The sequence below is a fragment of the Lepidochelys olivacea genome, assembly GCF_965140295.1.
Source record: "Lepidochelys olivacea isolate rLepOli2 genome assembly, chromosome: 3".
Taxonomy (NCBI): Eukaryota; Metazoa; Chordata; order Testudines; family Cheloniidae; genus Lepidochelys; species Lepidochelys olivacea.
The window spans coordinates 19,140,670-19,167,220 of NC_140413.1; the positions used below are offsets into that span (position 1 = coordinate 19,140,670).

Below are 26,551 nucleotides of genomic sequence, written 5' to 3' on the forward strand. Positions count from 1 at the left end.
AACTTCAATAACAGACTCCAACGAGAGACTGTTGAATTGGAATTGATTTGCAAACTGGACACCATTAACTTCGGCTTGAATAAAGACTGGGAGTGGATGTGTCATTACACAAAGTAAAACTATTTCCCCATGTTTATTTCCCCCCCTACTGTTCCTACTGTTCCTACACGTTCTTGTCAACTGCTGGAAATGGCCCACCTTGATTATCACTACAAAAGGTTTTTTTTCCCTCTCCTGCTGGTAATAGCTCACCTTACCTGTTACAGTGTGTATGGTAACATCCATTATTTCATGTTCTCTGTGTATATAAAATCTCCCCACTGTATTTTCCACTGCATGCATTTGATGAAGTGAGCTGTAGCTCACGAATGTGTATGCACAAATAAATTTGTTAGTCTCTAAGGTGCCACAAGTACTCTTTCTTTTTGCGGATACAGACTAACACGGCTGCTACTCTGAAACAGACCATAGGACTTCCCTATATTAATTCCTGCTTCAAGTTCAATAGCTGTGCTTTAACTAGAGCATATCTTTTAGACAAAATACCCAATCTTGATTTTAAAGTTTCCAGTACTGGAGAACCCACCACAACCTCTGGTAAGATGTTCCAGTGGTTAATTACCCTCCTCTGTTAAAGATTTGCACCTTATTTCCAACCTGAATTTGTCCTCCCCTCCTTCCCACAAGCTTTGCTGATATTAGCATTTTGTCCAGTGGGGATTTTTTTAAAGAGGGTTTTAAATATATGTATTTATTTAAATTAAATAGTTTTTATATTTTTAAATAATCCAATTAAAATTTGAATTTTAAAGAACATAAATTCAATCCTAAACTTACTGTAATCTATTAAAACCTTTTAATTAAATACAATAAATAATATCAAGAAGGACATGTTTGCTGCCAAGTTTTAAAGAAAGACAGATCACTCAACTGGTGGAAGACACCAAGAACCAGAGTTTGCTGAAGTGCTAAGCCAGCTTTTGTCAGCAGTAGCCTCTTCTGTGGGTACAGACAGCATGTTTTATTCCTTTCAGTTTATTCAACTAGTTCAGTGCAATGGGTCAAAATTAAGAAACTGATTGGGAGTTGAAAAAGCATGAAAGCTAGTTTTCCTCTTCCAATCATCTTTCACTTCTTGACTCCATTTCCTGTTTACATGGGGTAAGAGGTGCTCAAGAATCTTTGCAACTCTTTCTAGTCCATGGAACGGGTTCATAGGTTTTGGAGTTCCAGTCCTTTTCTCCTCAGACTTCTCTTGATGGAGCTTTTCCATCATATTCGCTGTCTTCCATGTCCTTCCTTGCTGTCCTCTTCCTCCCATGCTTTCTCTGCTGGTCATTCTTCTCCCACTCTTAAAACATTGAGCCCAGCCCAACTCAATTGTGTGCTCTCCAACCTATCACTGAGAATCCCAAATTCATCTTCCCCCATATTTCCTCCATGCACACACTGTCCACCTTCCACCTGCCTGCCATTCTCCTCCGTGTACTATTTTCTACTACATGTATCTTTTCTTCCATTTCCACAAGACCCACCATTTCCAAACCATAGTGCAGGCTGGGAGAAGCAAATGAAGCATACGCTTTTCCTTTTGTTTTTTTTTGTCCTCGTCCAGTGAATAAAAATTAGGTATGAGAGGATGAAATCTACTAGCTCTAAAATTTTGAAGGACATCGTGACCAGAAACAATCAATTCAATTCACTAACAACAGACAATCCTTCCTTTGTTTAATAAATCAGTTAGTTATAAATCACAGAATCACAGGGTTAGGAGAGACCTCAAGGGTCATCTACTCTAGCCCCCTTGCCAAGATGCAGGATTTCTTGTGTCTAAACCATCCAAGACAGATGGCTATCCAGCTTCTTTTTGAAAACCTCCAGTGAAGGAGCCTCCACAACTTGCCTAGGCAGTCTGTTCCACTGCCCTACTGTTCTTACACTTACGAGATTTTTTCCTTGGATTTAATCTAAGTCTGCTATGCTGTAGTTTGAACCCATTGCCTCTTGTGCTGCCGTCTGTGACAAGACAGAACAATTTTCCCCCCTCACATTGTTGACTCAGGTTGAGGTTGTGATCCACCACAACTCCCAAATCCTTCTCGGACAGTGCTGCTGCCAAGCCAGGGATCCCTTATTCCATATTTGTGATTTGGTTTTTCTTCCCTAAGTGTAGCACCTTACACTTCCCTTGGTTGAATTTCATTTTACAACTGCAAAACGTGTTTTGATAACAACTTATTCTTCTTAAGTATTCAGCACCTTTAAGGTAGCTTAATTCTTTTTAAAATTCAAATTTTGGTTTTGTGCATTTTAAATTGAATTTGAATGTCCATCTAACTAAACACTTCCATAAATCCCAAGCAAAAAATAATCACCTAGTAAAGAAATGAATCATTCACTATTTTCTAATATAATAAAAATGTAAAGATTAAGAATTTGATCTGATAGAAGTTAAGCTATGTATCTACTTTACGAAGTATGTATACATAGCCTCTTGACTGCCGAAAGGAAAGGAAAGGAAAGGAAAGGAAAGGAAAGGAAAGGAAAGGAAAGTGCACCAAATTTAATGTAAAGGTATATTTAGCTGCAAATCAACCTTTTTAGTTGGTACCAAACAATGAAATTCAGTCTTTCTTTAGGTAAATAACTAAAATGTACAAATGCAAAACATAATTAAAATGGATGATTTAAAATCAAGGTTTCCTGATTGATTTAAATCAAAGCAATTTAAATCACCAATTTTAGTCATTTAAATCAGCTACCCACCCTAATTTGGTCAATAGTTTAATAGAACAGAGTAAAAACTGTAAAATCCAAAGCCACAAAAAATGGTTGGAAGACTCTGGAGAAGGTGTGGTATATGAAAATAATTTTAACTGATTAGATTTCAAGATGACAGTGTCTCTTTAAAATAAGATTTTTTTGCTTTACTTTAGGATAACATTTTGTTCAGTTATCCAGTTCCATTAAAGGAATGTTTGACATTTTATCTGCATAAGTTTTAAATATCAAAAGGTTTGAATCTGAAGAATCTTTCATTTATATCAGCATTTATCATAAAAGAAGGGCTAGATTTACTCAAGAGGCAAGCAAAAAGGCATGGCAGATAGACAGCAAGCATTTTAAAAATAAAAGCTATACAAGACTATTTTCTGAAGCTATGATCCCTCAGTATGATTGTACTTGGAGCTGCATAATGTTTTTATGTTTGCTGTTACAGTAATTTTAACAACTTTTTCCAGAGTTGTTCTCCAAAGAAATGTGGAATGAAATTGTTGAGTAGTTTGGATGGCTGTGTTAATAGAGAGAATAAGAGATTCACTGGGAGAGTGAATTCTAGCGCTAGACTGTTCAATCCTATGATACTCTTTTCATATTCAGAAGATGTTTGTCAGAAATTTCTGCACATGGCCCTAAGTTTCCTAATTTTGGGTGCCTCACTAGGCATTTCAAAGGGGCCTGGTGTTCAGTAAGCATGGGGCACCTAAGCACTGAAAGTCAGAAAGGCCCTGTTAAAGGTAAGATAAATCAACACTTCCTATAACATTATGGATTTAAATGTTTGGAGATTAAGGGCCTGATCATCTCTGTCCCTCAATCAAGGTCATGAAGATCTGTCCTTGCGAGTATGGGCACAGGCTCTAAGCAGCGGTCACCAACTGGTCGATCGCGATCAACTGGTTGCTCCTGGGGACTCTCCCAGTCTATTGGGATCTCTGGTGGTGTAGCGGAGTTGCCGCTAGGCTTGCTCCCTGCCTGCCACAGTCCCACACTGCTCCCGGAAGTGGCCTGCTCTTGCCTGCAAGCACCACCCCAGCAGCTCCCGTTGGCCATGAATGGGAAACTGTGGCCACGGGCAGCTGAGGGGGCCAGTGCTAGCAGAAAGGGACCGCAGGTGGAGCCACGTGCCCCCTGCTCCTTCCCAGGGGCCACGTTTGTCCCTTCCGGGAGTGGCACGGGGCCGGGGCAGGCAAGAAGCCTGCCTTAGCCTTGCTGCGCTGCCAACTGGGAGCCGCCAATGGTAAGTGCCGCCTGGTGGGAGGCCGCACCCCAACCCCTCTCCCGGACCCAGCACCTCCTACCCCCTCCTGCACCCCAAGCCCTAGCCCTGAGCCCCCTCACAAAGCCAGCACCCCAAAGCCCTTCCTGCACCCCAAAAGCCCAGACCTGAGCCCCCTCCCAAAGCCAGCACTCCAAACCCCCTCCTGCACCCCAATCCCCTGCCCCAGCCCTGAAACCCCTCCCAGAGCCAGTACCCCATACCCCCCTGCACTCCGAACTCCTTCCTGCACCCCAATATTCTGCCCCACTCCGGAGCCCCCTCCTGCACCCAAACTCCCTCCCAGAGCTTCCACCCCGCACGCCCTCCTGCACCACCTCCTGCTCAGCCCAGAGCCCGCACCCACACCACTAAATCCTCAGCCCTAGCCCAGAGCCCGCACCCCCTCCTGAACCGCAACCCCAGACCCCATCCCAGTGAAAGTGCGTGAGGGTAGGGGCGAGCGAGCGATGGAGAAGCGGGGAGTCTTGGGGAAGGGGCGGAGTAAATCCTGGATTGCCTTTAAATTCAAAAAGTGATCTTGGGCATAAAAAGGTTGGAGACCACTGCACTAAGGTATGTTCTCTCTGCCTTCATTTCTATAGATGACACCCAATAGTTGCTCCACAGACACGGGGCTCCACAAATCAGGACGAGTTTTTGAACAGGAGCAGGATCTTTTTAACCCCTTCAACTCCACAGGGACTTGTAACCATCTGTAACCTTGCTAGTATTATCTTACTTGGGTTCCTTTTCTGCCTGAGGTAAGGACTGGATAGCAATGAGGCAGTAGCACAGAGACACTCGAACTGTGGGGCACGCCCCCTAGGGAGGCACAGAGAAATGGTCAGGGGGCACAGCGGGGCCTGGGCTAGCCCTCACAGGGGGCAGGCAGAGAGCACCACCCTGCCCCACTCCAGCCTCACCCCCAGACACATCCCTGGCTCCCAGCCCCAGCCATACCCCTGTCCCTAGCCTTGGCCCCCCAACTGTAGCCTGATGGTGGCTTCCACTCTCGGCCCTCGCCCCGGCCCCACCCCTACCCTCAGCCCCGGACACGGCTGTTCCCAGCTCCAGCCCCAGCCTTGGCTCCCTTACCTGCTCCCGAGCCACAGCCCCACTCCCAAGCCGCAGCCCTGGACCCAGCCCTGGCTCCCAGGAGGTGAGGGGAGGTGGCAACCTGGGGGCGGAGGTGCAATCGTAAAAAGTTTGGGGACCACTGCAGTAGCAACTACTCTGTGGATCAGGAAGCAATTTATATGATCCTAGCTTTCATACTGTTGTTGTTGTTGTTGTTTTAAGGAATTGTCAGACACTGGAAATGCTCCCTGAATCATTCAGTGTTTAAAACTAGGCTGAAGTGAAGCACACATATTTACAAAAGGTGACAAGAAGTTGTTTACAATAATAAAGACTTCTGCTGAAGTAATAAATTAATTCAGACATAGGATAACATTTTATAAGTAGATTTCAGTCTAGTCTGGAAAGGCTCTCAACTACTTCTGCCATAAACGGCTGATGTCTTGCATTGTATTCCTACAGAGAGAAATGCTTGAGCTTTGTTTTACAGAGTTGTGCTCCCAACCAAAGGTATGCTGAAATTAAAATGTAACAGATTTCCTCTTCTGCATATCTCAGAAGCCAATGAAGTAGTTCTTATATGCCATGATTACTGGTAACACAGAGTCCCAAAACATGAACAGCAGCCAGATCAAGCCCTCATTTCACTCTGTGGGAAGCCTCAAAGCTACACCTAGGTCATGCAGGCTTTGCTAATGAATTTGGACACAGCAGTGATGCTGGATCCCAATAGAACAGTGGGGAAACTAGGATTTAAGATTCCTTCACTAATCTGAACACTCGAACTATTAATATGTTATGGGAGTGTATGTTGTTGCTATGATTGTCTCACATATTACACTAACTGGGTTCTGCGTCCATCTCCTCCACAAGCCACCCCCAACTCCCCTCCCTCCCCCATTGTCTTCTCCATACATTTTCTCCCAACATCTAGGTCTCCCAGGCAGACTCCTCATTATCTACTGAATCAGCACTGAGCTGGGCTCACTCAAATCTCCACAAAAATTATGCCTTAATTTGCCCTATCTCCACACATAAGAGAGACTTAAAAAGAAAGATATGCTATTCTGCACTAATCAATAAATGCCTGACATACTGTATTTTCTTTAAGTCTCAGCAACAACCTGCCTTTTACTATTCTAGTAGATGTTAAGCTACCAAATCCAGTGTTCTGCCCAAAAGTGACAGGGTGAGAGCAACAAGTGACATGTCAAATCTTTAGGACACTTCGGAAAGCAAACATCTCCCAAGCTAAAAATAAAATAAAACAGTACTCCATGTTCCAGTCCCTGAGGGATACTAAAATGTTTTTATAAAATCATTTATTTGCTCTGACATCAATATAGCTGGAAAAATATTTCCTGGCCAAAATGTATTTCATCTGAATTAAGAGCTGAATAAAATATTTAGACATTTGACTGGGAGACTCCCTGTTGCTGACCAAAGAGGAGCTAGTCTTGGTTAATTCCCCCCCCGTCCCCCTTCATTTTTAAGGTGTGAGAATTTATGTCCATTTAATAACCAAAAACCACTTGTGGAGGGTCTCAGCTCTCCACTATGGAAAGGGAAGGAGTCATCTAATTCCACAGCACCATTCCACCAACCCCTCTTCCTCCCCCAGAGAGCTCTGAATGCAGAGAAGAGATGGAGAAATAGAGACGTCGCATCACCCTGCCACCTACTGACAACACAGAAGAAGCCAGTGCAACTAATGGCTCTCTCCATGCTGCAGAGATCTCTGTTAATGGTGTGTTCCAGGGACAGCCATCAACCGGGGAAGCCCTGATGGCATGACTGGCTCCACGCTAGAGGGTGTGGGCAGGAGACTCCAAAGCCAGTGAAAGCAGAAGGCCTCATTATGGATCTAAGGGGATCTGCAGGGACTGGGACAGAAACCCCTGTTTGTTCCACATGAATCCACAGCCTGGCCCAGAACTATTTGGGAAAGCCTACACATGGGGTAACTCAGACTCCACTTATCCTTCCCAGGTTTTTCCTGCAAGACTTTCAGTGGGAGGGGCAATCTGAACCTTAAACACTCTGCATCTATAAAACAAGTACAGAGTAGGCAGTGAAAGCTTTGCCACACTGCCTTGCCAATATGCCTGTCCAAGCCAGATCACCACTAGGCTGGCAGTTCCATCCCCATGGCCCATTCAATCTCTGGCATATGCTGAGGCTGCAAACCAGCCATAATGCAAATATATTTGTCCATAGGGAACCAAACTGAATTAATCTCATTATGTGCACTGTGAAAGGCTGAGGAAGGTCACAAATCTGAGAACTAGGCAGCCTGACCTTCAGCACAGATGCCATCGTTACCAACAGAGGGATGAGGAAGAGAGGAGCAAAATGAAAAGACAGTTACAAGAGAAAAATACATTTTTTTAAATAAGAAGAAGAGCGACAACTAGGACATCGCCCCCAATCTTCCAATCATTTTATGCCTTAGCATTAACTGCTGCCAAATAAAAGACATCAAGTCCATCTGGCACATGTATACTTCCCAGGCTGCCAAATGCTCCTTAAGATTCAGTGGATTTACCGTTGGGTGTATTTGCAAATTCCAATCTCCTAGCTGAGCTGTGTTCCTGAATAGAATCCTCTTGAGAGCCCTAGAAGGTGAGCAGAGGTACACTGTGATTATTCAGTATTTGTTATACCTGGACTATGTATAGTCCAATTTTCTTGATTACTAATAGGGTTTTTTAAACCAGCTGCAAGACACTTGTAAAAAAAAAAAAAAATTCTTCCATCTCTAGATGAGTTCTAGGTAAGATGTGAAATCAATCAGGCAATGAACAGGGGGAGAAAACAGATTATGTGGACATATCTGGCCAGCAACATACAAATTCCTCCAGAAAATAAACATTTATACACATCAACTGCAAGGAGCTATCAGTGCATAATTTAGGATAATAATTTTTTCCTTCCACATTTTATTAATATTGTATCTTCCCTTTAAAAACATTTTATTTTCCCCAGTAATTGATGATAAAATGCCCTCTTGTGGACTTCAGTGTGGACCATCTCAGTAGCACCAAGAGTCCCTGAAGCCATAGAGACTTCACATATTTCTGAGAATTTCTGTTTAATGTAATGAGGGAAAGCACAGCCTTGCTTTCCAGCAGAAATGGATACCCACAGACCCTAGTAAGACTATATTTGATTACTAAGTATCTCATCCCTATACAGTACACGGTTTAGGGTTCTAAACCGTGTAAATATGAAAGCACTGCTATCCTCAATGTAGCCACACTTTACTATAATAACTACATGGTTTTGTTGTTGTGGATTTGGGGGTTTTTGTGGGTTTTTTGGACAAACCAATGCTCCCTTTCTTGTGTCTAAGGAATAAAAATCTGAACAAAATAAACTCAGAAATCTGAACGGCAAGGATATGTACTATAATGCTAATAAGCACCAGGATTTCACAGAATTCAAGATGTCTTTTAGATCTGTATCAGAACTAAACCATACCCAGTATAGCTCACTGTACACTTAAGAGTTTTGCAGTACAGCCAAAGTCAAACTGCAGAGCTACTGCTCTGAAAGTCTAAATAGTAAAAAACACTTACACCACAGGAAAGAAGTGTGGATGTGTGGTGTAAGATTAATGGCAGCATTTTTTCCCTCCTTGCAGCACTGATTTGCAGAGAGGTTCCTCAAAAAGGTACTTATGCTTCCATTTACCTTCCCTACACCCCTCCCTCTTTGCAGCTTTATATAGAATTTTAATTTTAAAACAAAGTTTATTTGCTAATTTAGGGTAGTAAAATTTGTTAGTTTTATTTCCATGGTGTTTGTGGAACATTTCTCAGTATCCCTTTTTAGGCCTTCATCCTACAAAACAGTTCCGCATATGTTTAACTTGAAGTCAATGGAACTATTCACTTGTGTAAAGTTAATCATAGATTTAAGCTGACAGGATCAGGGTTTCAGTTTATCCTTTTTGACACGGAACAAAAAAGAAACCCCACACCTGTTTGGGTGCGGGATACACAAATGAAGGACAGTTTCACTCAGTCCGGTGCTCTGTCCCTCTCTAGTGGTGGCTAGGTCACATATTGACCCTGCTACAGCCTTGGCTAACAGGCAATTTAAAATAACAGAGTTCAGGAAGTAGAAGCTCATGCTATAAGATCCAGAGATCCCATGTTTGTGTCCCTGCAACCAACTGTCCATCTAGGGATGTGGTGTTACATTTGTAATATCCTCTGAAAGCTTGAATATAAGATTTCATACCCCAGCAACTCAGTATAATTTGTCACTATTGTGCAACAGTTGCTATTATACACAACTAATTCTAGGTATTCAGTTTTGATACCAACTGCAATGAATCTTTTCCTGCTTATTAGAGATGACAAGCCGAAATTAAATGTCCCTCCTGTTTTTATACCAGTATGCATGGCAAGAACAAGTGATCCACAAAAATTGTCTTTGAGCTTCATAGCAATTTAGTAGTGAAAAACAAAAAACAAACAGGGCCAAATACCTGCCCAAGGATACACATATGATTCTCATTAACTTCAATGGGAATCCTTATTCTCATGTCCACAAGTGCAGATTTTGGCTAGTAAAAGTAAGAACTATCATACCCTAAAGCGAATTTTGGAAAGGGCTATAGTCAATTCCAAATGGTTACAACTCTGCTCCAAATCCAAAATCAAACTCAGGTTTAGTATATTACCCTTATTCTATGAAGAACTGGAGTTTAGATAGTTGTAAGACTTTCAGCATGCCATCCTTTACAAATAACCTTTTTTAGAAATACTTGGAGGAAATATGATCCATCAAACATTCATGTTTGACAAGGTCGAGTGATTGGGAGAGAACCATGGTGCCTGAAAGCAACGGGAAGGAAGGGGTTAAGCAGAATCTTATTTAGATCCAATTGATTTTTCCACACTACTAGCTTCTTTAGATTGCATAGGTGCCTGATTAAACCATCACCTCAATGCCTGACTGTCACAATAATAGCAGAATAATATCTGGCAAGTCAATTGACCGATCTGCCATCCGTTCCTGCATGAAGATTTACAAGAATCCTGCTCTTAGCTTGGCAACTTCTCTTTACAGCAGGTCAAACTGAGGATCAAGATATGTAAGAATACAGCGTTATGGAGAGGCAGCAGCTGCCTCATAGTTAAAGGTGCAACTGAGTTTCCATAATAAGCCCAGGTTTGTCATACCCTTCAGTCCACCCAAACCACAGAATATTGGCCTCAAACTTGAAAGTTTAGGTTGCGGTATAATTTTTCTTCCTAAATTAAGGTCAGGTGGACAAAGGGTTCATGAATTACAACATCCAAGAGCGGTTTTCAGAATTAAAGCTTTTTTTCTTCCTCCTTACAAAAGAGGAAAAAAACAAAAACTTTTACACATAATGAGAGAAATTATGGGTCACTGGACTCATGTAGTTAATATCTAGTGCAGAGATCCAAGCATTAGAAGCTTAGATTTACAATAAAATTTGAGATTTTTTAGATATTAAATGTCACACGACACATCAGGTGCTGGTAAGCTAATTCTGGCTCATCTGTAATGCTAGAAACACCGCTGGGGCCCATGATTTCCTGCATAGAGCCTCAGGAACAGGCGAAAAGATATGGGTGTTCTACATCTTTCAAGGGTCCCTGTCTTCTTATTACTTCCCTCCACTTGCATACACACACCCTAAACTTTGCAAGAGCTCCACTCTTCTGGCCCATAGATGGCCTATGGGGGAAGAACAAGGGTGACAACTGAAGAGAGGAGGTTAGTGGGGCATTTCTCCCATTTCAGGTGAGACACCTCTCCCCCAGTGAGACTCTTGTGAAATTCTTTGGTCACTCCACAACTCCCTACAGGCCTTACTAGGATCCAGACAAGCCAAAATTGGCTCATAGGCAAAGGAGCCTGTTAGTGCATTTGGAGTGGAGAAGCCCATTCAGACTAAAGCAGCATGGTCACCAACAAGCCTGCTAAGGGGTCAGCTACTATAGCGTGTGGGGGCTGGGGTTTTAAAGGAAGTCAAATTGCCTCCTAGAGATTGATGGGGGGATTCCTCCCCCTCATCACCATGACCTCCATAGGAGGCCCCAGCAACTCCCCCTCAGAAATGAACCTCTTAGCAAGCCTAAGGAGTTGATAAGCTTACCTAGTCAGAATTCTATACTGTGCTGATCCCCTCCTATGGGCCTTATGGGGTATGCATTAGTGTGGATCCTCTGTCACAAGTCTCAGGAAGTCAACAAAAAGGGGAGGAGGGGAAAAAATGTAAGAACACCCCATCCATTCCTGAGCTCCAGGTAAAAGGACTAAACGAACTAAACTAACTAAGTAAATAAAAATCCTTAATGTGAAACTGAGATTCCATGTACATGACCCTCAAGTATATATTACCTTTTGAGAAGGTATTTAAGACAAAAAGCAAGCAAGCACTAAACACTGAGGAAGCTAAGAACTAAAGCTGTACTTCTCAGAGAAGGCACTGTTTTGCACGCTAGCCAACACAACCTTAACTCTGGCCCAATAAAGTTGCAGCCATATAATATTCTTAGAATGAAAAAGGAAGTGTTGCACACTTTGAGTTTATCTGTTTTTAAATTTCAATCCTAATGTTCTTTAAAGATAATATACACTCCAGTAACTTAGTTATTGCAACTTTAGTGGTTTTCTGGGGGGGAAGGGGAGTTTTTGTTATCTAAAAATCCCTTTTCAAAGTCTTGATGGATGCTGGTGTGAACCATTAAAGTGTGATATTGAAACCAAGTGAATTTTAACCTAAATATGATGCAATTTCTTTTTGTGAAGATCACAAATTTTAACACAGGCTGCAAAGCACTTCTGTCTAAGAAAAATGAAAAAAAATCTAATAAGGGACATCATGACCTATAGTTCTCTTTAGCTTAGAGATTTAGCTATTTAGTGACCCTACCTCTTTGAAAGGCAGGCTTTTTTTTTTTTTTTTTAATACACATTTCAGGAAAGCCTTTTTGTTTTCTTACCTTCTAAGGTGGATAGAAAACTGGCTAGATTGTCAGGCTCAACGGGTAGTGATCAATGGCTCCATGTCTAGTTGGCAGCCGGCACCAAGCAGAGTGCCCCAAGGGTCAGTCCTGGGGCCGGTTTTGTTCAATATCTTCATAAATGATCTGGAGGATGGCGTGGATTGCACCCTCAGCAAGTTTGCAGATGACACGAAACTGGGAGGAGAGGTAGATACGCTGGAGGGGAGGGATAGGATACAGAAGGACCAAGACAAATTGGAGGATTGGGCCAAAAGAAATCTGATGAGGTTCAATAAGGATAAGTGCAGGGTCCTGCACTTAGGACGGAAGAACCCAATGCACAGCTACAGACTAGGGACCGAATGGCTTGGCAGCAGTTCTGCAGAAAAGGACCTAGGGGTTACAGTGGACGAGAAGCTGGATATGAGTCAACAGTGTGCCCTTGTTGCCAAGAAGGCCAATGGCATTTTGGGATGTATAAGTAGGGGCATTGCCAGCAGATCGAGGAATGTGATCGTTCCCCTCTATTCGACACTGGTGAGGCCTCATCTGGAGTACTGTGTCCAGTTTTGGGCCCCACACTACAAGAAGGACGTGGAAAAATTGGAAAGAGTCCAGCGGAGGGCAACAAAAATGATTAGGGGACTGGAACACATGACTTATGAGGAGAGGCTGAGGGAACTGGGGATGTTTAGTCTACAGAAGAGAAGAATGAGGGGGGGATTTGATAGCTGCTTTCAACTACCTGAAAGGGGGTTCCAAAGAGGATGGCTCTAGACTGTTCTCAGTGGTGGCAGATGACAGAACAAGGAGTAATGGTCTCAAGTTGCAGTGGGGGAGATTTAGATTGGATATTAGGAAAAACTTTTTCACTAGGAGGGTGGTGAAGCACTGGAATGCGTTACCTAGGGAGGTGGTGGAATCTCCTTCCTTTGAAGTTTTTAAGGCCAGGCTTGACAAAGCCCTGGCTGGGATGATTTAGTTGGGAATCGGTCCTGCTTTGAGCAGGGGGTGGGACTAGATGACCTCCTGAGGTCCCTTCCAACCCTGATATTCTATGATTCTATGCCAGCATTTTTCCTCCTCCAAACAAACAATGATTCAGTTTCATTCATGGAGAGATAAGACTGACGTTGCAAAGCTAAAGCTGCCAACCCCCAAGAAGTTTAGTTATAAAATTATATTTTTAAACGGAGGAAGGTGTACTAGAAAATAGGCTTTTATTTACTTTGGTGATTTGATAACCTTGAAGAAAAGGCCCAATGTTTACCCAGGATTTTACAGCCCCAAATGTAACTTCATTTATTTCAACAGATTTGAGACAAGGATGAATTTGGCCCTGTGACAGGATCGGGCCAGATGGCTATAGGAGAGTTATAGAAGGATGATGCAGAGGCATACCTCCTGGCCTTTGAGAGGACAGCCCTGCGGGAGGCTTGGCCCCAAGAACAGCGGTCTGGCATCCTCGCTCCATTCCTGCGTGGGGAGGCCCAGAAGGCCTACTATGATTTGCCTGAAGAGGCTGCGGCAGACTCCCCGCAGCTGAAAGCAGAGATCCTGATCTGGGGTAACGACCGCAGTGTGGGCCCAGCGATATCATGAGTGGAGGTACCAGGAAAACAAAACCCTGCGGTCCCAATTATATGACCTCATCCATCTCGCACAAAAGTGGTTATGAACTGAGTCCTGGAGTCCGGAGGAGATACTAGAGGTTCTGGTCATCGACCGGTACATGAGAGGACTACCGCCAGACCTTCACGCCTGGGTAAGCCAGAACGAACCCTCCACCTATGACGAGGTTGTCGCACTGGTAGAAAGGCGAAGGACGGCGAGGGAGCTGACCCGACCAGTTAAGGAAGAAGCACCCCGGGTTAAACTAGCAGCACTAAGCCCTCGAGCTCAGGTGACTGGGCCACCAGGAGAACCTAGGTGGAAAAAGAGAGGGGCTGAAGGCCCACCAGAAACCACAAAGAGTTGGAGCACTGAGGGGGAAGAGGACCATGATGTTAGACTGCCCAAACCAAGAGACTGGGGAACGCCTAGGGCTCCATACAGATGTTACGCCTGTGGGGAGTGAGGACACATAGCTGCACAGTGTCCCAATGCCGAGGAGCCTGTGCAGTGTAAGCTGGGGAACTGGGCAGACCCATGCTCCCTAATCCACCTTGTGGGGGGTCTCACTAACCCCACATATGTACACTAGACCAGTGAAGCTAAATGGAGTAGAGACCACAGCACTGGTTGATTCGGGGAGTGCTATCACACTTGTCTTGGGGAAGCTCGTGAAGTGTAGTCAGCTGCTGTGGGCTAAGCATACGGGGATAACACATGTCCATGGGACAGTTGGTTATTACCCCACCATACCAGTAAAAAAAAAAAAAAAATTGAGATTCAGGGGAACACTACTGAGGTAGCAGCAGGTGTAGTCCCTAAACTGCTATACCCAGTGCTCATAGGGAGGGACTTCCCAGGGTTTGGAGACTTACTCCCGGTAGGGGAATTGGAGAAAGGGGGTAGCCCTGAAAGTAGTGAGGCATCCACAGTAGACTATCAACCCCCAACCTTCTCTGAACTATCCCCAGATTTGTTCTCCACTCCCAGACAGCATAGAAAGACAAAAAGGGAAAGAAGGGCAGCTAAGGCCTTGGGAACCCGAATACTAGCCCAAAGCCAGAGGGTCGCTCTTGTAGGTAGGCGGACCGAGAAGCTGAAAAGGAGGCCACCCAGGAGGGAGAAGCACCCGAGTCTGACACCTCTGAACCAGTAAAGGCAACAGAGACTGGCCCCCTAGATCTCGGGCAGATTAGCCCCGGGAGAGGAAATTTTGGACTGGACCAGGCTGAAGACCCAAGGTATGACAACAATAGGAAGGAGGTGACCGAAATAGATGGGGTCTCCGTGGAAGGCAAAACCCAGGGACCAGGACCCTACTTCATAATGAAGAAGAATCTCTTATACCGGGTTGCACCAGTACAGGGGCAGAAGGTACAGCAGATCCTAGTACCTCAAAAACACCAGAATGCTGTATTAAGTCTGGCCCATAGTCATCTTTTTGGGGGGCATTTCGGGGTAGAGAAGACCCTGGCATGGGTCCTGCGACGATTCTTCTGGCCTGGAGTACATGAAGAAGTGCGGAGGTACTATGAGTCCTGCCCGGAGTGTCAGCTGCACAGTCCCCGTCCCCACTTGAGGGCACCTTTAGTAGTCCTTCCCATCATAGAGGTCCCCTTCGAGCGAACAGCCATGGATCTAGTGGGACCCCGGGAGAAGACAGCCCGGGGCCACCAATATATACTTATCATTTTGGATTATGCTACTCGCTAACCAGAAGCCGTCCCCCTGCGGAACACAGCCTCTAAAACGATAGCTAAAGAGTTGGTGGGGATCTTTGCCCGAGTGGGGCTACCAAAGGAGATATTAACAGACCAAGGTACCCCATTTATGTCGAAGCTAATGAAGGACCTCTGTAAGCTGCTCCATATACATACGCTGAGAACTTCAGTCTATCATCCACAGACTGGTGGGCTGTAGAAAGGTTTAACCGAACCCACAAGGCAACGATAAGGAAAGTGGTAAGTCATGACAGGAAGGATTGGGACACCCTACTACCCTACCTTATGTTTGCAATTCAGGAGGTACCTCAGGCCTCAACTGAGTTTTCCCCCTTTGAATTATTATATGGACGCCACCCCTGTGGCATACTAGATATTGCAAAAGAAATCTGGGAAGAGGAACCCAATGAGGGGAGAAGTATAATTGACCATGTGTTGCAGATGTGAGAACAGATAGCCCGAGTCACCCCTATTGTACGGGAACATTTGGAAAAGGCGCAAAAGCAAACCCATTATAATCGCCAGGCAAAAGTCCGACAGTTCCAAGCAGGGGATCGGGTGATGGTGTTGGTACCCACGGCAGAAAGCAAGCTTTTGGCCCAATGGCAGGAGCCCTATGAGGTGGTTGAACCTGTGGGGGCAGTAACCTACAAGGTGCGGCAGCCAGGAAGCCGGAAACAAGACCCAATTTATCACATTAACCTCTTAAAGCCTTGGCACCAACAAGAGGCGTGTGTAGTGGCCCAAGAGACCCCGATCCAGGGAAATAATGTGCAGGAGCAGATCAGGATATCCACTGATCTGACACCAAACCAGAAGAAGGAGGTAACTGAGATGATCAACCGATACCAGGACGTGTTTTCAACCAAACCAGGCCAGACCACCGAAGCATATCACCACATTATCACAGACCCTGGGGCAAAGGTAACTTTAAGGCCCTATCGGCAGCAAAAAGGGAGGAGATCAAGGCAGAGGTAAAAAGGATGTTGGAGCTGGGAGTCATCGAAGAGTCCCATGGTCAGTGGTCAAGCCCAATTGTTTTGGTGCCCAAACCAGTTTGTGGTGTGCGTGTGAGGAGCTGGGAGCAAGAGGCACTAGGAGCTGAGAGTGAGAACGTGGACTGTTGGAGGACTGAGGTGTATAAGCGTTATCAGACACCAGGAGGAAGGTCCTATGGTGAGGATAAAGAAGGTGTTGGGAGGAGGCCATGGGGAAGTAGCCCAGGGAGTTGTAGCTGTCACACAGCTGTTCCAGGAGACACTCTAGACAGCTGCATTCCACAGGGCCCTGGGCTGGAACCCGGAGTAGAGGGCGGGCCTGGGTTCCCCCCAAATCCTCCCAACTCCTGGTCAGACACAGGAGGAGTTGACCTGGACTGTGAATTCAGAAAAACGGCCAAGCTGAGGGCTACCGTGAAGCTCCAAGGCGAGCAAATCCGCCAATAAGCGCAAGACCCACCAAGGTAGAGCAGGAACTTTGTCACACCCATTATATAATATTGATCTGGACAAAAACATTTTTAGAAAGCCCCAAACCAATGCTTTAAGTGACTTGCTTTATCCCATCTATCAGGAGATCAGCAAATATAGCCAGTCTTTAACAAATCTCTCTCGCTATCTCTTCACTCCAGCAAAGAGGATGGAATTTAGTTAAATAGTTGTACCAGCTTCAGGAGGATTCACTTTTGTGCCTGATGATACAAGGAGGTTCTCTCTTTATGATTCAAGTGTATCATGCGATACCAAACATGCATTAAAGCATGTTAACTCCATGGTCATCAGGCTTGCCCAGGTGCAAGTTAGCTCCGAATTTGGCCCTCCGTTCAGTTGCATGTCTACAAATTCGCAAAACGAAATAAACCGAGGAGCGTCCAGAAGCTTCAGCTAGAGCCAAATTCTACTCGGTATACAGTTTTTCCAGCTCTCTCAATATTTGATGTTTTCCCTTGAAGCCAGAGCTCTCAGAAACATGAGATTACAAGAGACATATCTTACATTTAAGAAGTGAGTTTGTAGCCCTCATGTCTGTAGAAAATACAGCTGGAAAAAAGTGAACCTAAAGACTCAAAACAAAACTAAAAATAATCCCAAAATGTATTATATTGAATAATCTCATGATTTTTTTTAAACACTTGGGGTTAACAATTCTGGGTATATATATAGAGAGAAAAATCTAGATTGACATTAGTGTCTACGAAACCAGAATTTGATTACAAGGGACAAATTCTACTCTTACATCCTTACACCCATTCATTGATTTGTGAGGAATTGCATGAATAACTAAGAGCAGCATTTGACCCCTAATCTAATTCTATAATGCCTAAATATTAAAAATAGAAACAAAGTACATATTAATATTACTGACCTACCATCCCTACCTACAAGCAGGCTATTGCAAAATATTGTACAAGCAACATATATTGATAGAAAGAATTAAGATAGACAGTGGCCACTAATAGAAGATTAATTGGCATGCCTGGCTAAATTGTTTTTAAAACAGAGAATACAGAAAAAAGAAGCAATACCACATGTGAATACATGCAAGTTTCTCCCAAATTAATTCACTTCTAATGGAATTGATCAGCATGCCTGATGTTTGAAAATCTGAAATAAGAGAGAAAAAGAGAAAAACAATTTTAAAAAGGAGAGCAAGAGAGAGACTAACTTAGCAGTGGATTTTCCATACACTTTTCTTCTATTAATAGCTAAAAATAGGGTCTGAAAAAAAGAATGAGGGCAGTGCAGTATGGTTAACACTGTGCCTTTCATTGTGTTAGCAAGTCTGTCAGAGTGCACTGGAAACACTAGCCACACACTCTCTACTCCCGTCTCCTCAAGAGGCAAGTACAGTGTTTCTCATAATCCCTCAACACACAATATGCTGACTATGTCTGGTACTCCTCTGCTCCCAGGAGGACAGAGTACAGAATGCCTGTGTTAGTATTTGAGCTTTTCAGATGCAAGAGGTCAAGTTGTGTGTGAAACAGGGTGCGTGGGCAGGGGGGGTGAGGGGAGAGGGAATAGACAGGGGGAAGGTTCTTTAAATGCCAAAATAACCACAGTTAGAGTTAAAAAGGGAAAATATGCTAAACCTAGTCTAGTACAGTACTTGGTGAGTAAGACATCACTCAGCAAGAGCCTTGGAGGGGTTTGTGCCTGCCTACTCCAATGAGAGTCTAAGACTAAAAGCAACACACCACCTTTGTCTAAGCATACCTGCAACTGGCAGAGTTCAATAAGCCTCAAACTCCTTTCCTGGGATGGGAGTCAACCTCATGAGCACTTGCACAATGCTCGCTGCTAGCAGGGGTCAGCATGGGGAAAAATGAGGGGAGGAATGAATCAGCAATGGACACAGGGCACTAAACAGGCATCATTATGGCTGCCACCTTCCTTCCCTCTTTATCTGTCCCCATCAGCAGCTTTGATGGCAAAGAGAGAAGAGAAATGGCTTACTACAGACGTGACTGTCATTTATACAACCCTCAGGTCCCGCTGAGATCACCTTTAAGCATTACGGCTAGTATTATAGCATTAAAAAGGAAACTTTTACTCTAGAGTTTCACTTTCTTACACTAGTCACACCCACCTACCTTTACCTTTTGGCAACTCTGACATACCACAGGACTATCTAGTACCTTATTTTTAAAGGAGGTAAATTTGTTCAATCCCACCACTTCAACATTTACAACATCCCTCCACATGAGGCCCTTACTGCTTTCACTTTTATCTTCTTAAACAAAAACCGGACACACCCAGGAGACATAATGGGGGGCAGGGCAAAACAAACAAAGTCACTACACACACAAAGCCACAAAAATAAATAAAAATCCCTCCTTTGTTGTCACTTTTCCCAGCCCCAGTATTTTAGCCACTGTGCAGGCACTACCCAGGATAGTCCTGTTTATCTATACTGAGTGTGGTACAGGGGGTGCTTTCATTCTGGTTGCAGGGCCTCCTGACTCTCCAGAGCGGGGAAAAGATAAAGTTACTTTTTTGAGGTGACATTTTCTGTACTGCTTTTCAACCCATAGAAGGGGAGCAAGAAGTTTGACAGAATCCTGTTTAGCTTGCAAGTTATTTTTGAAGCATTTTCTGAAGTGTCACAAGTAGTTTTTTTTTGTACTAAACAAAACCAAAAAAACCAACAAAACAAGAACTGTTTTAATTTGAAACCTTCCAACTTAGCATTTCTCATTACTTGACATGTGTAGGAATATACTAGCTGAGAAATACGGTTAGTAGTTGTGTGTGGTACACATCATTTTCTTTAAAAAAAGACTGTATGTTCCAATTGTCATATCATATATTTTCACCTATATTTCAATGAGCACAGCTGTGTTTGTTTCAACGTGTCAACATTTCATCGAGTTACCTGACCATACCTTACTTGATTTTGTGGGTTCAATGAACCTTTCCCCATCATTCCCTTGTTCGTTTTTTATTTGTAGTTTATCCAACTGGTGTTCAAAATGGAAAACAAAGGTATTTGAGTTCTGTGTATTCTTCTTCATTACAGAAGCTAGTGTGTTTGAATATCATACTGAAAGGAAACTTTTCTTTGAGTAGTTCAGCACACTGTGATCTGCATATCCACTAGTAGTGTTCACAGACCAAAAACAAAATCAGAGTCTTATAACAAGGTCTGACAAAGTATCTCTCAGAACGGTATTATTTGATTTAAATATTAATTACTCATCAACACAGATCTTAAGAAGTGTCTGAAGCAAAAGCTTTTAAATTACACTTTAAGTCCTGGGTTTTTACTGTCTGCATTGTGATGCAAATCATGCTTTTTAGAGATGAACAGAGATAATGAGTCTCTCTCAATGTTCAAAAATATCAATAGATGTATGATTAAAGTCCAGCTCAACATATTAGGCAGATATTGAATTTATGAGACCTACTGTATAAGAACAGTATAATCTGAATTATTTGTGTGTGAATTTGAGGGAATCTTTACAGAGTTTCCACACTATATATGCACTTTACAATGCAGATTCCTGCAACATGCACACATTTGACAGTTTTCAGTTGATTGATAAGATTCATTTGTTACAATACAGTGGAAGATTTCCTTGCATTTGACTACATTGTCTCAGTTTCGAAACAATACCCTTAGAGTAACATTCTTGGACCCAAAGGTGCACTTTTCACCCACATTTATGCAAACTCTTCTGGTCTAGTTTTTCAGAAAAAAGAATCATGATCTATACAAATAAACACAAAAATGCACACGAATATCCCTAATGAAAAGGCACTGGTAATAGCTCTTTCATTTTATAATCCCCTGTTATAAAAATGGTTTACTGCAGACTGAGTCAGCATTCATTTTTAACATATGGCATTACTGCAAAAAGGAATGATGCATTTACCATAGAGGACCCAAGCTTTAAGGGATTAGTCTTCTCTATAGCCCCTATAGATTACAGAGGAAACTGTTGTGCAAGTCAGTCAGTGCACGTAAAGGTTGCAGGTTGCCTCAAATTTGTAATGGTGTCAGGAAGAAGTCTGACATTTCAAAGTTAAAGCCAGTTATGGTAACTAGCCAAATTTATCACTTTAAAATCTAGACCTAGTGTCCCAACAAAAAGAAAACAGAACATAGTGATTAGGAAAAAATGTTCTAAGAAAGCTGTTATTCCAGCTATTCTAAATATCAAATTCCAAGCTAAAAAAGCTTAAAAAATATTTATGGAAAAGTGTGACTTGAAACTAAATTATGACCAAGACCACGCACAAATGACAGTGCAAAGAAAACTTTCTTCATACAGATTAATATGAACAGTTTTCAAACTTCTGATGAAACTGTAGTTAAAAATAACAAACCATAACCTACAATTAAACAACAGCATGTACCCAAGATTTGTGAAGCATGCTGTTTTTTTATGAATCCAATGACACAGTGCTCCCATATTAGATTTTTAATAGCTCAGAAAGAAGCCTTTGTACCACTGGAAACAGAAGAAATGTAAAGATGATAGAGGCATATCAAAGCCATTTACGTTTCATATATTCCTGCAGTTAAAGATGCTGTTGATAAGATATTTCTAGGAGGATATTTGCAATACCATCCCTTACTTCAGTAATTAATGGCTCTAAATGCATGGTACTTCTAACACAGTTAGCTAACTGAGCTAGTGAAGCTGGTCCTTTGTCTTTTAAGAAGGTTTCATGAAAACAGCCAAGAGAATTGCACAAGGATAATATGACCATTTGAACTAGCCATATGTTTATTTAAAGCAGGGGTAGCCAATAGGCAGACAAAATCCAAACTGCCAGGCGCATTTGAATGGACCCCAAAATTTTGACTACCCTTTATTTAAAGAATAATGTGTAATATCAATCCACTCATTTGTTTATGGGGGTTTAGGATATATATGAATGTGGAATTCATTGCTGCAGAGTATTATTTGGGCAGAGAGTTTCACTCCATGCATCTGAAGAAGTATTTTTTTACCCACGAAAGCTTATGCCCAAATAAATCTGTTAGTCTTTAAGGTACCACCAGACTCCTTGTTGTTTTTGTGGATACAGACTAACACAGCTACCCCCGATACATAAAAATATCAGACACATGAATAATCATAGAATCTATTGTTATAGTACCACAGCTAATGGTTATCAAATTCTCATGCTTCTTGGCAAAAACTCATCATCAGCAAAAAGAATTTGCTCCTCTATATTGGAGAAATTATACTAAACTAGACAGATTATTAGTCTTTGCACTATGGGAAAGAGGTCATTTTGCGTGTAGCCCCACTGACTTGATTGGACTACACACCAGAGTAACTGCAAGATTAGATCTTTACCGGGTGTACAGAGTTTATGGATGATAGGGTTCTGAAGACTCCAAAGGCATCATTTTGCAATAAATCCAAGTGGAACAGTGTGTTGTCACCAGACAAGTCATTCATAGAATTTTTAGAATAGCATGCTTATTTTCCTTAATCCGTGACCTATATTACTCAGCTAGTCTGTATTACATTGTACATCCAACAACGTCTTTTTACTGGTCACATTGTTAACAATTCAGTTTCTTTAATAAAATTAGTAAAGGAAAAAGAAACGCTAATAGTACAATACAGTCGTACCTTGCCGGGGGAGAAGCAAGGAAGAAATGGGACTAATCTGTTTACACATCCAAGGATATGCTTTCCTAACATATAATGTGTAACTTCTATTAGAGTCAGATGGGAGGGAGAAAGGGAGCTCTTCATTTCTGGTATGCTTGATGAAACATCAGGTACACCAGTTTTAGGAACTAAATTAAAAGGTCAGGAAAAACAAGTAGTAATGGACAAAAATTTAATTTCAGATGAGCAAACAATAGATGAGAGAAGCAGCACTGGGACTGATGCCAACAGTTAGGTGCCAAAATATCAAGAGCCTGATTCTGTTCTCAAACAGTATACAGGTGGAATTACTTTAGCAAAGTCAATGGATTAATACCTGCATAAGAGAGGAGAATTGGGCCCAGTACAAGTGAGCAAAAAAAAAAAAAAGAATTGTCAGGATTAGCAAAGAAGTCATGAATGAATAAAAGACTCCAGCAGACAATGAGTTCTTCACTGTAAGTGGACATTAAAGTGCTGGTAGTGGTGATGCCAGATCATAAATACACAAATCTAAATTCTAGAACTGTGTATTACTGGAGCATGTGCTGCATTCCTTTAATCATTAGAAGTTCCAGGCACTCTACATGCAATATGCTTTTTAATGTTGTTTGGAAAGTAAGAGCAGCAATTTTACTGAATACTACTCTGCAGGTAGAAATAGGGATAGAATTGAGTCTAGTGATAGAAAAAGAAAAGGTTTTCTCCTACATTCTACCACTTTTTGGTCCAGCAAGTCTTTTACAAAAGCAGAACAGTGAATTAGGTTCTCTCACATATTGGGTACCTGAAGTATGACCAACTCTCATGAGGAATGTAAATTTCTACCCCCACCCCACTGCATGCAGATGAAAACTAGTAACCCTTACTCTGTTTGTAACCACGACAACCATAGATTATTTTATTTAAGCAGTATAATTCATGCTGAACATTTGTTCATGGGTTTTGTTGTCAAGGGAAAGTACTCACATTTCATAAGCTACAAAGGATGGCAGATATGCACTGAAAACTTGGGAGTTTTTGAATTTTCAGATACACAGTAGTTCTTCCAAGCCCACTTGAATCCAATGCAACTTTTATATCATGAAATTTTTAACTATTTTATTTAGAGTTCTGTAGAGCATGAAGTACAACAGGTCAAAATGAAACTTTAATGACCATTACCTGTAAAATGACCACTGGACATAACTGGCTTTAAAATAAATTATAATAATATTTACACATTCTCAAAATAGCAAGGATCTTGAACAACACAGGCAACCTACAAATTTAGGGTATGAGTTCTTGTTAAAATGTCAGAACTGGTCTCATGAGACATAACTACATAGGAAGAAGTAATGAAAATTGTAATTTACATATACTTGCTAAGTGTTGATCTAGGTAGGTCAGTATGCCAAATTACTTTCATGTCTGCCTTGTTTGATCATACATTGGAAAAGACTTCCATAAATAGCTACCGCGAGGACATGTTATAAGAACAGAAAACATACATTAGTTATTCAGGTAATAGTAAGACTTCCACTGAGCATAACTAAAGTTTGAAGGAGTTGAACGTTAGTATAAAATATGGCTGTAGTTTACTTTTCTAAAGAAAAGTGTCATAGTCAATTTAATCTAGAACACAATAAAGAGACACACTGTTGCTTTATTTAAGGGGGGGGAGAAAACTGGCTGCAAAACTGCTGCTTCTCTCACACCGATCATAACATCTATCAAGGGGGATTTAAAGTTTCAGCAGATTGCTAATTATAAGAGACAGTAATACTGTTATCTGCAGTCACCTTAAAGCTACAGTAGCTGGGTTTTTAAGTAGCTGAAAACTGACCTCAAAAGATAGCCTGCTAAGCATGTTTAAACCATTTTTAAACACACACACACACACACACACTTTAAAAAGATATACCCAACAAAGAAAAACAGTTTCTCAGTTTAGCAGTTTCATATACATGAACCATAGAAACATAAATAAAATGCCTACAGCAAGCATTTACACATCTTAGTTTTCCTTCCCTGATGAAAAATTTGGATTGTTCCTCCCTTAATCTAGTTGCCAGAATACTATTTTTCTAAACAGTTTTCAGTTTCAAAAAAAAAAAAATCAAATTTTACATAAGCAAGGCTTCAGCATTTTTTGGTAAAAGAATGATCATACCATGTCTCAAAAAATCTAGGAACTCACTATTTAATAAACAAGATTACGTGAAAAAAAAAAGACAGATCATAAGCATGCAGAATTTATGGAGAGTATTAATAACTCCTCTGCAAAGCCCCGGAGAAGATTTTTTTCCCCTCTTTATCTGGGGACCTGAACCAAAAATCATGATGTCCACAGACCTGCATTATAGTATGACAAAGACAGTCACAGCCACTCAATGTCAACAACAAAAAAAGTAGTCCTACTCCATTCTCAACCTTAACAAGACCACAGATTAAAAAAAAAAGGTACCCAAGGGATGATGCATAGAACACCTACAAAAAACAGCACAAGGATAAATAAAAAACAAGTAATAAATTTCATCTGGGACTACACAATGAGTGGGAAACAGATTTAGAAGTGATTTATTGATTTCACTTTTAAAGAAAAAACAATGCTTTGTCTCGAAGTTACTTAGATATCAACATATTCATATCATGCTTTTAAAAAATACCCTCAAGGCAACACACATAAATAGGGGCAAACAGACCTGGCGGCTCTCATTTGGGGCAGAAAGACTCCCTCGTTTTTTGTATTAATTCTCAGGCAGTTTTAAAGCTAGCCTCTGCCTCTGGGGTCGATGGTTTTGCTGTGGGTGTGCGTTTCAAGGAGGCAGTTACAACAGATGCCTCTTAAAAAATAACCACCACCCTCGTTCAAAATATTGTCAGCAGCAACCCCTCGCCTGGATGTGTCAGGTGCCCGCGGCTACACCAAGTGTGGGAAGTTGTGGGTTGGGCTGTGTGTGTGTGTGTGTGTGGAGGGGGGGGCTCACTTTGTTGTGTGGCTATAGTGGAGTTGGTATAGGTATGGGGGGGAGGGGAATACACACACCCCTCCCCAAAGCTCGGCTACCCCATGGCACCCGCCTCTCTTCGCTGCCACACAAACACACAGGCAGGAAGTTTTTAATGCAGAGAGCAAGCGCAGGCGCAGGGGATTCATTAGCCAGGCGTTCAATACACGGGAGGCTGCTGCTGCGGGCAAACCCCAAGCTTAACAACAACAACAACAACACTATTAAGGGGCACACAACACCGAGGCGCGCACACACACATACACACAAGGACTGTCACCTGGGCGCCAAGCCCCTCCATCCTCCCGGGCAGGGCTGCGCAGCCCCCTCTAGCCATCCCCGCTTTGCCCTGGAATCTGCCCGGCTCCTACCTCTCCCCGCTGGGCGGTGCGCACCGGGGGGGCAAACGCGGGCTCGTGTCCTTGGCAGGCGAAGCGGCTGCACGGTGGCTTCTTCAGGCCGGGGGAGGATGCACACAGACAGCGGCGGCGGCAGGAGGAAGAGGAGGCGGCGGCTTATGCATTGCAGCCTCCCCACTAATGCGAAGCCCCGCACCTCCGGGGCTGCCTCTCAGCTGCTGCCCAGCGGCTCAGATGGCTCCGGAGCCTGGGCGACGAGGAGGCGGCGGCGGCGGCGCAGGCAGCAGGGGGCTCGGCGGGGCGGTGTGCGCAGAGCGGAGGAGGAGGCTGGTGCGGAGTCGGTACCATGCTCCCTTCTGGCTCCCTCCTGTTCACAGACTGTCCGCTTTAGATGGGGAGGGAGGCGGCCTCCGAGCCCAGGCAAGGGGCGGGCGAAACCAATCACAGCAGCAGGAGGGAGGGCTAAGGGGGGGAGGCGGGGACTCCTCGGAGCCGAGCTCCCCACCGGTGTGTCAGCCGCCCCCCGCAGGAGGGGTTTGCAGCGGGCACTCGGCGCGGCAGAGCCGCCGGGCTGCGGCGTGCGCGGCTCTGCCTGGGGCCCCGGGCTCCGGCAGGGACCGCGGGGATGGGCCGGCGGCCGCGGAG

The 26,551-nt window shown here is 43.1% G+C and overlaps 1 protein-coding gene across 5 annotated transcripts in view; it reads right to left on the minus strand.

Annotated features, from left to right (window-relative positions):
- Positions 1–26,290, minus strand: part of KLHL29 (kelch like family member 29) — a 605,712-nt gene extending 579,422 nt beyond the window's left edge. For all 5 annotated transcript variants that reach the window (XM_084623316.1, XM_084623313.1, XM_084623312.1 and 2 more), the window contains exon 1: positions 25,919–26,290. The gene's annotated coding sequence lies outside the window, so the exon portion shown is untranslated. The remainder of the gene's footprint in view (positions 1–25,918) is intronic.
- Positions 26,291–26,551: the final 261 nt, after the last annotated feature.